This window comes from Microtus oregoni, unplaced genomic scaffold (genome assembly GCF_018167655.1).
Source record: "Microtus oregoni isolate MIOR12 unplaced genomic scaffold, Mior012 000014F_ref0000157, whole genome shotgun sequence".
In the NCBI taxonomy this organism is placed as follows: Eukaryota; Metazoa; Chordata; class Mammalia; order Rodentia; family Cricetidae; genus Microtus; species Microtus oregoni.
The window spans coordinates 44,324,343-44,338,870 of record NW_024543073.1 but is presented as its reverse complement, the minus strand read 5'-3'; the positions used below and the strand labels follow the sequence as shown (position 1 = coordinate 44,338,870).

At 43.3% G+C, this 14,528-nt stretch overlaps 1 non-coding gene across 1 annotated transcript; it reads right to left on the bottom strand.

Moving 5' to 3' along the window:
• Window positions 1-13,017: 13,017 nt before the first annotated feature.
• On the bottom strand, window positions 13,018-13,124 carry LOC121456014. Its single transcript, XR_005975568.1, has one exon. It is a non-coding gene; the product is annotated as a U6 spliceosomal RNA (small nuclear RNA).
• Window positions 13,125-14,528: the final 1,404 nt, after the last annotated feature.

Below are 14,528 nucleotides of genomic sequence, written 5' to 3'. Positions count from 1 at the left end.
CTGCTGTGCTCTTGAATTTTGAGTCTGCTCTCTCTGTTTCTTCTGGGTTTATTGTTGCTGGCCTGTCAAATTGCCACTTTTTGGAGAAAGACCCTTCAGCAACTCACTACCTTCATCTGCTTGGTTGCTTCAATCTGTTTATGAGCTGGGAAGTTAGATACTAATCATGGAACAATGTGGATAATAGAGCTGTAGAGAGGCTTCCCAAACACCTGATAGAAAGCTCAGTGAACAGAACAACCTCTATTTCAGCCTCTGTCTTCATGGCAGTGGCTGCTGATCTACAGGAGTTGGCAAGGCGAGCATCCCATGAGAAGATGACTGTGTCTGGGCTACAGGAGTCGGCAAAGCGAGCATCTCCTGTGATGAAACAACCACGTGGCAGAGCCCCACGGCCATCTCAACTCTGTGTATTTCCAGGCTAAAAGACACAAAACAGACGTAAGCTTAAATATTTGTGCAGAAGTGTGTGGGAAAAGAATACGTCTGGATTATTTTGTAGAGAAAAGAAAACCATTTTGTATTAAGGATGTGCATCGGGAGCTAAACGATTCAGAAACTTAACCAAAACTAATGGCAAGCATCCAGAGCAGGAAACTGGTAGGTTTAGCTGAGAATAGCCCGTGTTTCACTCATTAATCTCCCGTCAGCCAATAACCAAGTTAATGACTTCTCAATGAAAAAAAAAACCCTTCTCAGTCTTAAGAAGGTAAAATTGAAGAGCAGATGAAAATGGAGACATTAAATCTGTGACTTTTTAGTTTTTTAAGGATGAGTCACTGTGGATCTTCTCAATGATTGATCGCAGTGTGTGAGAAAAAAAAGAGCACATTAATCCATTTGAGCCCAGTGGCTCTCTAGGGATCTCCCTCCACAATTTTAACCATTTGATTGCATGAGCTAATGCTACACATATTACCACAGTGAAATAGTCCCAACATTTGGTCCTTTTGTCTGCCTGGAGTGTACGAATGTTGTTTTCTAAAGTGAAAATCCACCTTGTACTACAATAGGCTTCTTAGTGTATTTTATGTTTATCTTTGATGTGGACTAGGGTGTGTATGGGCACGTGAGTGGGAGTGTCTATGGAACCCAGAGGAGTCAGACCCTGGGACCTCTAGTTACAGGTGGTTCTAAGTGTTGGAAACAAAACCCCGGTCTTCCCCAAGAGTCATGCATACTTAAAACCACTGAGCCAACTCTCTGCTATCATATTTCTGTATTGTTAAATATTTTGATTGCATCTTATCCAGTTTCAAAAATGGTAGAAGGGACTTGTAGTAAACAAACACAGAATAAAAAAGCTAAAACCGGAAGGGAAAGCTAATTTTGAGCAGTGAGAGCTAAGTCCATCTGCAGCAGCAAGAACAGACGAGGACAAAAGACAGCTAGTTTTCCAGAAGTCAGCCGAGCAAGTGAGAGATCACACGTTTCTTATCCAAACAAAATGTATTCCATATTTAGGAGGTACCCATCTTCTAAGAAATATGTATTGCAAGGACTCTTTTGCAAGTGACTTTAGAGAAAATAACAGACAATCAGAAACAACTCCCATCCAGGCGTCACTGTGTTTTCAACATAATTGTGAATGATTTCATTACTCATAACCCCACTGCGAGAGCATGCAGACACAGTGCTGGGTTTTACCATACAATAGATCCACATATTTATGTATATACACACACCCATAGGTACATGTGTGTGTGTATGCACACACACACACACACACACACACACACACACACATATATATATATATATATAAATACATGAAGTAATTCAGAAAAATGTTTTGCTAAAGGGGTTAGGTGATTGGAGACATACACAACAGTCTCCTCATTCCTGTACGCTGCCATGTTACGGTGTGACTAGGTCAGACCCTCATCTGGGGGTTGAGTGTATTTCCTTCTTCCCTTGAATGTGGGATGACCTTGTGAGCAGTTTGAGTCCACAGAAGTGAGATCTGTGATTTCCTAGCTGGCTTCCAGAGACCGTGCCATCTGTTTCTACTGTCACATCAAGAAGCTCACGACTGTGATCTCGGCATGAGAAGCTCCCCCAAAGAGAGGCCCTGGCGACGACTGGACCTATCAGATATGAGAATAGGGCCTTTTTAGACTCTTCTGGCCCAGGCAAGATCTACAGCTTCATGGAAGATCCCAGAAAAGCCTGAAATGTATCAAACCGAAGCAGGGAAACACCCGAATCATAAGCTAATTTATTAAGCTAATGTCACACTGGGGTAGTTTTCATTTTGTAAAGCAACTACTTATGGGTATTTTAAATGGAGATGCTGACACTTTTAAATGACATTTAAATTTAAAATGTCCATGCCTAAAACAGAAAAAAAATGTCTAATTCAAAAAATTGTCTTACAGGTTTTGTGTGTTCATATTATGCCTTCTTTTGTGTTTCTATGGAATTTCCTATATGTGCAAATGTCAGTGTCTCTGCATCTATATATGTTTCTCACGTCTTTTTCTTCTGCTTGTTTTTTTGCCCTATTCAATTTGCTTGGTTTTGCTTTATCTTATTCTATTATTTATCTTGATCATTATCATCATCATCATCATCATCATTATTACTTAAATGTCTGTTTGCTTTCTAAGGAAAGACATGAAGGGTGTGGATCTGGCTAGCAGGGGAGGTGAAGTAGTAGAAAGAGATAAAAACTGTAATCAGAATATATTGCAAAATAAACCCTATTTTCAATAAAATAAAAAATAGAAATGGTAGCTATCTGTGCTGCATTAGATGGAGCCTTTACCTACTTCCATTTTTTTTTTTGCATCGTTAGTAGAATAATAAGTAGGTTGAGTATACAACTTGGAGGAGAACCCAGTAGAAGTTACTAAGACCCTGATGTTCTGGGAGGAAGGTTCTGGAACAATGAACACAGAGAATAAAAGGATTGTGTAAATTGGAGATGTCAAAGGTGATGAAGTTTCTCAGGCGGATAAGATCCAACACACGTGCACAGAAGTGTGTCCGTGGGAGGCTAAGAGAGGAGAGAGGTAATAAAACCAGAAAATCAGATTATTAAGTAAGAAGTGAAAATATGTGTAGTGTGTATTAACAATCTTGTGTCACTTGAGGCAGCTGTGATCATGATGATGAAAGAGCCAGCTGCATTCTGTGTTCTGACACAATCCTTTAAACAAAGAGCAACATCAGTCTACCTTGTACCTTCCCCACCAAAGAAGCAGTCCAAACAGCCACCACTAGCTACACAACATACAACGGTCAAAATGTAAAACAAAACTCCTTCTCTATCCTTGTAAATCAATCACTTTTGGCACCATGTCACTTTCAGAAGAAGACCACTGGAAAGTATTGGAATGTTCACAGTAAGCCTTCACACGGTGTCACGGGTGAAGAGGGATTTCATCCTTATGCCACTTCAAAACCCTTTACTCTCAAGAGTCCAAAAATCAGGGCTAGGACAACAGCTGAGTTGGTAAAGTGCTTGTCACACAAGCGTGAGGACCTGAGTTTGATTCCCAGAACTTGTGTAATGAGCCGGGCATGGTGGCATGCATTTGTGATCTCAGTGTTGAATCCCTGGGGAACAAGCGCCACCCAGCCTGCCTAGCCATTGAGCCCCAGTTATTAGGTGGAGACCTTATCTCAAATAACAAGGGAGGTGGCTTCTAAGAAATGAAATACAAGATTGACCTCAGGCACGTGTGCACATACGTGTTCCTCCACGAAAATGTATACACCCAGGGGGTAAAATGATACTTGAGGTTAACCTCGGGCACATGAGCACATACATGTACTTTCATGATGTGCATACATCTGGGGAGTGGGGATGTCAGTTGAGTCAAGATCTTATCTTTCCCCACACCTCCTCAGAATTCTTTCAGAATCTCTTCTCATGCTAGGCTTTGTTCTTGTTCCTCTCGGTCATCTCTGCAGTGACTGTCACCTTCATTCTGAGTACCTTTTTCCCCAACATTAATCATTTAAGCTAGATTCTAGTCCTTTTGAGGAACCGAGTTCTGTGTAACAAAGTTCTGGTCAGAGTCTAAGCAGTAAAGCCTTATTCTGCCAGTCAAGTATACAGGTGCTGTGACATTTTCCTCCTGACACACATTTGATGGCGTTTTCCTCCTGACACACCTTTAGAAAAGTCTTCCTCAAATTTCACAGTGCACTAGAGTTCCTAAGAGAGTTTGTTAGAATGCAGAATCTTCAGCTCATCCTCAAAGATTTGGGTTCCTTGGTGTGGATTTTGCATTTCAACAAATGAGGGTGAATGTCTGTATTGTTGGTCACCAACGGAACCCTCTCATCTGTATGCTTGGTCACAGAACTTATGCATGCATGCTCCTCTCATTTGCATTTTTGGTCACCAACAGAACCCATGCATGCACGTCCCTCTCATCTGCATTTTTGGTCACCAACAGAACCCATGCATGCACGTCCCTCTCATCTGCATTGTTGATCACCTGCAGAACCCATGCATGCACATTCCTCTCATGAGTCCTCTGGAAAGACTCCAAGCCCCAGAAGGACTTGTTATTTAGTAATACATGCCTAAGTATTTTTCTTTCAGCTAATAGCATTTATGTTTTTTAGGATAGATTGAGATAGACAGACAGATGATTGATAGACAGGTAAGTAGATGGATGGACAGACAGACAGACAGATAATATTAGGTAAATAGATAGCTAGAGGCTGGGAGAAGAGGATGGAGAGAGAGAAAAGGGGAGGAAAGAGGAAAAGAAGAGTCAGAAAGAAAAGACTGACACTCCCCCCTGCTGCCACCTACAGCCAGGAGCAGCTGGTGCTGACTGCCACAGTGCCAGCTGCCAAAGATATTCTTCTTCAGCCCATTTAAATTTTATTGCCCCTTCCTACCCACCACCTAGCCAGATGACAACTGCAAGATTGCTGGAGGCCACTGCAAACCCCACTTACTCCTGAATGAAGGGCCTGCAGTTCTGGAGCACCAGAAAATGTTCGTGGAGTAGCTCAGGTCACAAACAGCCTTTTAGGTGAGCTTCTCTTCAGGCTGTCTCTCAGCATCGTCTTCCGACTGCACGGTCAAGTGTAAACTGCCACTTGTCCCTCATCTCTCTCCAGCCTAATATTTCCATAAAGCATGCTCTGTACATACAGACAGCTTCCTTCATAATCTTGAGTAGATAGATTTATTATTGTGTGTTTTAGTTGAAACTCTGTAGCTATGATTCATCTTTGAGTAGGTGGTATATTACAACTCCTTTTCTCCATCATCAGCCATTTGAGCCACTGTAACAAAACACCATATACAAAGCAGCTTAAAAACAATGGAAATTTCTTTCTCATGGTTCTGTAGGCTTAGAAGTCAAGACGTCCTGATGGACTCAGTATCTGGGGAGGGGCTTCCTGGGTCACAGAGAGTATCTTTTTACTAGATTTCTTTCCAGTTTCTTTCTTAAAGGCCCAATCCTGGCCCTAGGGCTTCACCTTCTTGACCTGATCATCCCCCCAAATTGGTAACTTTCAACACTATCACACTGAAGGTTAGGACTTTAATATATGAATTTTTCAAGACATGGCCATCCATTTCTTCAGTATCTGCACTGTGTTCCTCGAATAAATTGTTTCCTTTCACTTGAGCCCCAGCTACACTTTCCTAGACTTGTCAGTAATTCTCCACTCATCTTCTGCATGGCTCCCGCTGCCACCCGCGGCCATATTTATCAACTGGCTCTGTTTTTGCTGGGAGAATTTTTGCCAAGCTTCCCATCATCCTGTGCAAGGTCTCTTAGCCTGCAGGAATTCCTTCTCATCCCCATAGTGGTGACCTTACACCACCAGGGATCTTGTGTCTCTTGCTCTCTTGACTCAGATCTTTGTTTTGTAGGAAGAACGTGCTGAAAAAGTATGGAAGAGCTATGACTAGGAAAAACAGACCTCTGGCTGGGGAGATATCTTTTTTTAAAATATTTATTTATTTATTATGTATACAATATTCTGTCTGTGTGTATGTCTGCAGGCCTGAAGAGGGCACCAGACCCCATTACAGATGGTTATGAGCCACCATGTGGTTGCTGGGAATTGAACTCAGGACCTTTGGAAGAGCAGGCAATGCTCTTAACCTCTAAGCCATCTCTCCAGCCCCCTGGGGAGATATCTTAAGTAATTAAGTGCTTGCCTTGCGAGCATAAAAACCTGATTTCAATCCTCAGAATCCATGTTTACAAACTGGGCATGGTGGAATGCACCTGTCATTTCCGATCTGAGGAGGCAGAGTCAGGCAAATCTCTGGTGCTCCATAGCCAGTCTGTATAGTCAGACTGCAAGTGTCAGGCCAGAGAGAGACCCTGTGGAAAGAAACAAGGTGGAGGGTGGAGAAATGGCTCATGGGTAAAGTTCTTGCCATTCACAGTGAGAACTGCAGTTTGGGTCACAGGAATCCACATGAAAGCACGGCAGGCATCATCACAGCGCACCTGTGAACCCAGCGCTCAAGAAGTGGAGGCATCGGGTCTCCTGGAAAAGCTACCTAGAGGAAATGGTAGATTGCAAGCTCCATGTTAGATCCTGCCTCAGTAAGTAAAGTAGAGAGTGATCAAGAAAGACACCCAACATCAACCTTCACACATGTTTAACATATATGTGAACATGTACACTTGCTTGCATGTCCAACACACACAAAGGTTGACTGTACCTTGCACCTGTCTGCTGATACTGAGGATGACCTCTGGCTTCCACAACACACATGAACAAGTACACACATAGCACAGACACACACACATACACACACACACAGTCTCTGCCTATTTGAAAATAGCTGCGTTCTAGTTTTTCAATCGACTGCCTGTTTCTGGCCTTATTGGCATTTCTGAAATCTGAAGCCTTTGTCCCAGGGCCTCAAGCTTCCTGTCTTCCAAGTGGGGAACTGACTGCCATTGCTGGTGTCAATCCAGTTGTCATTTGCTTCTGTTGCTTTCTCTGTGGAAGTGGTTAAGATCTCCTCTTTATGTCTGAATTTCTGACATTTCACAAAGTTCAAAAAGATCTGGGACTGGTCTTTTCCCCAAACATCGTATTAGGTACTCGGTGACTTTTGCAATTGTAAAGTCGTGTCCTTTGGTACTGATAATCCTTTGTGTAATTCCTTCAAGGTACTCCTACTCCGTTTCTTGAGTTCTCTTTCTGAGGTGCCTATAATCTATGCCTTTGACTCCCACTATCTTCCCTTCCTTTCTCTCACGCTCTTCCTTCTCACTACAAGTTCTCAAATTATCCCCTAGCTTTCCACTGAAGTGTTTACTTCTGCCATTAACGTTCCCATGAGCACCAGTCCACTAAGGCTTTAGTTTCTCATTAGATGCTTCTCAAAGGCTTCTTTTCACTAATGTATATGTTATTTCTCATCTAAGAATAGTCATTTCGTGTGTGTGTGTGTGTGTGTGCATATTCGTGTGCATTTTTATGCCCCCTTGCAATGAACTTTTCTTTGATTTTGCTGTGGATGGTGGGTTGGCTCCTGTCTTCATGTCAGGAACTTTCCTCATGATTAGTCCTTTGTATCTAGCACTGGTTGCCTCTTCCTTACTGGAAGCTCCAAGTGCATGTAATGAGAGACTCCTTACAGGACTCTAAGAGGCAGGGGTCATTCAGATTTCCCTGCTTTCCCAGTGACCTGGGAACAGAGCAGTATATAGTTACGAGTCTCACACTAAAGTGCATGCTTCATCTAACCCTACTTCCATATATGCTGTGGAATACCATTTTAAGATGTGAACATTTGTTTATTCTGTGGAACATTTGCTTAATGATGATAAAATGTGTTGTATTCTTTTATGTTGCATTTGTGTAACTCTGTGAAGCTGTGTTACTTTGCCTGTCTAAAACACCTGATCTAATAAAGAGCTGAACAGCCAACAGCAAATCTGGAGAAAGGATGGGCAAGGCTCGCAGACAGAATAAATAGGAAGAGAAAAAGATCAAAATGGAAGGATCAAGGATCTAGAGAAAGAAAAGGAAAGGAAGACTTCAGGCGCTAGCAACCCACCCACCCACCCACCCAGTCACCCAGCTACACAAGCCACAGAGAAAGAAGTAGAGAAAGGTGTACAGAAATAGAGAAAGATAAAAGCCTGGAGACAAAGGATAAATGGGATCATTTAACTTAAGAAAAACTTTCTGGAAACAAGCCAAGTTAAGGCTGAGCATTCAATGTAAGACTAAGACTCCATGTGTGATTTATTTGGAAGCAGAGTGGCGGGCTCCCCAAAGAGCAAAAGAGTAAAATAGCAACTACATATATGCCTCAAATTTCACTTTTAGCTGACAACATTGTTAGGTCTCAAACCTGGAACAGACATCTGAGGAGGCTATCAACACCAAAACTGACGAAGGCTCCAGGTTCTCTTAGCATCCCTCAGTGCCCACCTGCTACGGGCTCTTCCTGGCTGTCATTCACGGCCCCCTCCCCTAAACTTCTCCAGGGGCTGAGCTGCCCTTCCCTCAGCTCTTCCTGTGTAAACCAGTCATTTTGGCTATACTCTTCTCCCCCACCCCGCTTAAGGCCTCTGCCTCCTGACCTCTTAGCTCCTGGCCCTCCTTCCCTCTCCTCACGGGGCCTAGCTCAGTCTTCTGGTCATCCACTCCGAACTCTTCCAGCTATCTCTGCCTCTACCAGTTTTTTCCCTTATATCCATAATAAAATCCTCAACCCCGTAGGAACACTCATACCTTCCTTCTGGTTATTCTTTTTTCATGGAACAACCAGATTTTTACTCGTTGTAGTTTGTGTCCTGGGTCCTCAGGACAACAAGGTCACCATCAACTTGGAGCCTGTAGTATTAGAATAGGCCTATTTTTAGGAGTCTTGTGGGGAGGAAGGCATGTGGATACGCTAAAACTCTGGGAAGCAAGAGGGACAGCAGAAGATACGCCCCAGGGGCACTTTGACAATCATCCTCTTCTCAGTCTCAATGGGTCAAGACAACTGACTTGATTCTCCCTACTCGCTGCTGTCTTGCTCTTTTCTCTTGGTCAGGGGTGTCAGGAAGGGCGACCCTAAGACCAAGAGTTTACAAGTATGGGGTATCAATCGACTCTCCTTAACGTGAAGCAGGGTTTATTCAGCTAAACCTGTTATAGGCTGAAAACAAGGCAAGTCCAAAGATGCACTCGGCATGTTTCACCTGCTGCCATCAGTGCAGCTCAGAGCATTGGCTGTCTCCTGTCATGAGCTAACAACCATCTAGAACTGGACTTCACCTCTGGTATCCTAGCGGAAGGAACATACCTCAGATTACAAGCCCAGGAAAAGAACAAAATTCAAAGTTGAAGTACAATCTTTACTGGATGTAGACCATTTTTCCATCATATAAAATTGAATGACCGTATTTATCTTCATTGGGCCCATCCACTGGTCACGGAACCACGACCTTGGTAATATTATCACATATATGCAGAGGCAGAAATTCTGTTCGGGATTTTTCTGTTATATTTATGCAGAAAGATCATTTTAGAAACAAACCAGGATTGATATTGTACAATTAGGCTTCAATTTTAAACGATACAGCAAACCCTGTATATCCCAACCATCTAGAGGAATTTTCCCAGCCCTCCTCCTATTTCTCTTGGACCATCAGCAAGCTGAATGGCAAGGGACCCAGAAGATCTTAAGTTATCCTGAAGACATGAAGACATGGGAAGTTGGCTATAAAATTACATTTGGGTATTTTTCTTATTCCCTGCTCAAACGCTGTCCAAATTTTCTCTATGAAATTGGAAACCGCCTTCCTTTTCCCTGCCCCTGCACTCTGCATGTCTAGAGCTAAATAATCTACCCTTCTCTCCCTGCCCCACTGCCTAGAATACTTAGCAGCATTAGAAAGTCATTCTTCACTGTCTGAACTACTAAAAGAAAAAACCAGTCTATAACAACGAGCTTCCTACCACTGCCAAGATAAATCGTAATCAATCACAAAAAAAAAAAAAAAAAAAAAAAAAAAAAACAGGGCATAATCCAAGGAAGTACCAACGGCTTAAAAGAAAAGTAAGACATGTGCTTGACTAAATGTAGTGGGCTCATAAACATCTAGAAATCAGGCGGCTGCAATATAAAAAGTGTGTTAGGGGTGTTCATATGGTATCCAGACAAGAATTTACATGGTATTTCAGTACAAAACACAGTGCACTGTCCTCCTGTGATTTCCTTTGGTTTTCCTCACCTTTGCTTCATCTCAGAGTGGGAGATAAGAATTAGTGTAGTCCACACTCACTACAGAGCATCCTGGTCCCCCCCCCTTCACTCTGAACACGGGAAGTGTGCCGTACATGTCAGCCCCGTGTCCCACGTCTTTAGCATAATCCACAGTCCTAGAATGTGAACAGCATGTTAGATTCTCAGTCCTAAACCATGCAGAGCAAGTCTTGTCTAAAAAGCATGTGACAGGGTCAAGCCTGACTTATCCAAGGATTCCACTGCATAAACTGCATTTATTAACGCTTAAGGGAGGCTAGCCTTGAGCTTTCCCATAGGACAGGGGGCAGGGAGAGAGAAATCAAATAAATTCCAGCTAGATAAGCAGTCTGGGTGCAGGACAGGAATGGTGGGGGAGGGGCTGAGGAGGTCATAAAGCCAGGAAGCAGTAAGGTTCATTAGACCAGAGTATGAAAGGAAACTGTCCACACAGCTAATAAAGAGGTCACGACAAGAGAGATTGGTTCCCAGGACCTTGTGCGAGTCAGCATCTGGCAGCGGACTTGTATATATGACAACGTGAACAAATTAGATAGAAGACTCAGTGGGCTGAGAAGTCAAGAGAGTTCAGGAGAGACGCTGGAGTCGTGAGAGCCCTGAAGTCATGAGAGATGAAATCAACTAAGCTTTCACGTGGAACAAAGCGGTCAGTTTCTAAGTAATCTTCATAAGAATGAAAACGTCCTTTAGGAAATTCAGAGAGATTAAAGATCAGTCCATGTCGGCACACACGGTCTCTTCTGCCGTCCTGGCTCATGTGCTTCTCTCCCATCCAGCAGCTTATACTTAGCATGCCTCAACACAACAAGATCACTTGCCCAGGTTCACCAAGGACAACCCACAACGGCACATTTGCTATTCTTGGTGCCAGTTCTTAGCCACATGCGTGAAAAGGCAGCATTTTCCTTAATGTACTCACGAAAAGAGATTCCCCACCTCCACTAGCCTTCCCTCTGCCGGAAATGGGCGTCCCGCGTCAGCAATGTTTCCTGTGTGCTGAGCCTCACCCCACCCCAGATGCCCGAGTCCAGCTGCTCTTGCTAACAAGGGTTTGTCTCTCAAGGATATAAAGCTATGCACACTGACTGAGATCCGTCCCAAGGGACAGTGGCTTTCTACCTCTCCTATCTTCTGGTGCTTAGCCATGCATCTAGGGCCACTGCATGAGAGCAGTCTCCTGAGCACCGACTTGGCACTTTCAAGCTAAGAACTCGATAAGTTCCCTTCATGTCATAGTCATTTTTGTCACCACGACAGTCATTCAGCTCAATTGTAAGTTTGTTTTTCTGAACCTGTCCTAGTTTGAGCAGGCCTTCGAGCATGCTAGATATTGAATTTGAGGCACACCTCGTAGTCTCAGCTTCCCTTCCACATCCACTGCAAAGACACAGCTAGTAGTCTCAGCTTCTGCCCATGCCCACGGCAGAGGCCCAGCTCCTAGTCCCAGCTTTCCGCCCACGCCCACGGCAGAAAGATGAGCTTTGCTTCAGAGTCATTTGCTGCATGAGAACCCAAACCCACTCAGGAGATGGGAAGCAGAAGGGAACACCTGTCTCAGAAATCCCCCAGGAGGAAGACCAAGGGTTTTTGTTTGGGTGGTTTTTGATTTGGGTTTTTGTTTGTTTGCTCAGTGTGGGTAATGTGAGACAATGTTTCTCTGTGTAGCCCTGGCTGCCCTGGAACTCGCTCTGAAGACCAGGCTAGAGTTGGACTCACAGACATCCGCCTGCCTCTGCTTCCCAAGTGCTGGGATTAAAGGAGTGTGCCACCACTGCCTGGCAGTTTGGGTGATTTGTTTACTTATTCTTTCATTGATGTTTGTCGGATTGTTTTTCCCTAAATTACTATAAGGCCTGTCTTTAGAGAATCGAAAAAGCCAAAATATTCAGTTAATTGGTCTCCCCCTCCATTTTACCTCTAAACAACAAGTTCAATTAAATGTAAAAAAGAAAAAGAAAACAGAGATGAAACAAGCAAATGCATAAGTAATTTTAGGTTTTGCCTCATCATTGTTCTGGATTTTTAGAGCAGGCAATGGGACCTGGAGAGGAGGCTCAGTGTTAGAAAGACTTGCTACTCTTGCAGAGAGCCCCATTCGGTCACCAGCACCCCGAGATGGGATCTGGAGAGGAGGCTCAGTGTTAGGAGGACTTGCTACTCTTGCAGAGAGCCCCCATTCAGTCACCAGCACCCCGTGATGGCTCGCAGTCCTCTTCTCCACAAATGATGTTGATGACAAGCACCCATCAAAGAAAGAACCAATTCTTAATGCTAAATGAACTAAACCTTGTCAGGAAAAGAAGAAACTAGAGATTCCTATAATTGTTGGTTAAATGTACATTGTCTTTCTCTTTTTCCTCTGAAATCAACTTTAATGAAAGGAGGTGAACTCTAGCATCCTAAGAACTTCATGCTAGATAACAGCCCACTTACCAATGTCCAAAGCAAAATTTCTAACAGCAAACTATACAATTGCTCCAAGTCATAAACAATGTTTGACCTTTACCAGTTAAGAGAAATCTTTATATTTCACAAAATCTATCACAGTTTCAGTATGTAAGGTTTAACAGATACATTTCAAATGCAATATGTTTTAGTGTAATAAGAATCTAAAAGTGTTTACTCTCTAAAAATAAACCTCATTTTCAGGATTCAAAAATTCCATCCTTCAAAAGAGCTGTCCATTGCCCTTCCAGAACATCAAACTTTCCATGCTTTGACTGTCCCGGGCCACTCCAGACAAACCTGTCATGGCTGTACTCATTTCATCTCTGTTGTCCTCCCAAAGCAAAGTTTAAAATAGAACTGTGGAATATCCCATGAATGCCTATGTCATCCTTACATTGGAGCCATGCTAACCTTCTCTGAATTGTTCCAATTTTAATACCTGTGCTGCCAAAACAGGTACAACATTTTCTTAGCCTGGACAGTGTGTGTGTGTGTGTGTGTGTGTGTGTGTGTGTGTGTGTGTGTTACATATATATTATACTTTACATTTATAATATACTTTGTATATGGTATACTCTATAAGTGAGAAAGGTAGTTCAATTCACTAATAAAACACATACAAACAGAAGTCTTAACAAGTGAGTAAATTCTCCAGAGAAATCCAGTGTTCAACAGCACTCTCAGTGAGGGAAGCCAACCACAATGGGGCATCTTCCATGTATATGCAGTGTTCTGAACAGAAAGTCACTCTAAAGACAATGTGTAGACAGCAGTTAGTTGGGGTTTCAGAGAAGCATGGGAAGAGTAAAGGGAAACGAAGATGACTTAATAAATGAAGGTTTTGTTATTCTGGTGAGAAAAGCATCTCTTTTATTTCCCCCTTCTTTCCAGTGTTTGGGTACAGCCTCCTGTAAGTGCTGTACCAGTGAGTCACATCCCAGACTTCAGAGAAGAAAAATATCCAAACTTTAAGATGATGGTGATGTTCCTACTTCAGTGACTACAGTAGAAATGATTGGCTTGTATGATTTGGACGGATAAGTATGATGCACGAGACTGATATGAGCTTTAAAAGCAGCCTCCAGGGCCTGGAGAGATGGCTCAGTAGTTAAGAGCACTGAATGTTCTTCCAGAGGACTGGGGTTCAGCTCCCAGCACCCACGTGGCAGCTCACAACTGCCTGTAACTCCAGTTCCAGGCAACCCGACATCCTCATACAGACATGCATGCCAGCAAAACACCAATGCACATAAAATAAAAGTAAATAAACTATTAAAAAAAAGGAAAAAACTGCCTTTAGATGTTCAGCTACCCAACACACACATAAGTGTGTCCGTTACTTTTGTTGCTGTGATCAAGAAGAAATACCTGATAAGTTAAGGGCAGAAGGTTTAACCAGCTTATGGTCTGAGAGGGTGCAATCCATTGTGCCAAGGAAGGCATGGGTGGCATGAGTCTAAGATGAAGATGGCTGCTTACATTCCCTCAGCAGTCAGGGAACAAAAGAGGACAGAAGGCAGGACAAGACTAGAAAGTCTCAAGGCCCACCCCAGTGGCCTACAGCAAGATCCCACCAACTAAAAGTTCTGCACATTGCCCACACAGCATCACTGTGAACCTGCAGAGACATCTTAGGCTAAGAAAGTTGCACTGAGTCAGTATGCCCCAGTCGAGATCAGCAGAGAGCAGCGCCTGCCTGTGTTACCCCTCCTCCTTCTTTGGCCATGATATTTTCCTGCTCTCTATTTGAACTCGTTGTATAGCTTGTATAGCTGAGGATGACCTTAAATTGCCTCACTCCTCCCTCCCCCACCTTCAATTCCTGATGCCCCACTCCTCCCCCCACCTTCAATTCTTGATCCCC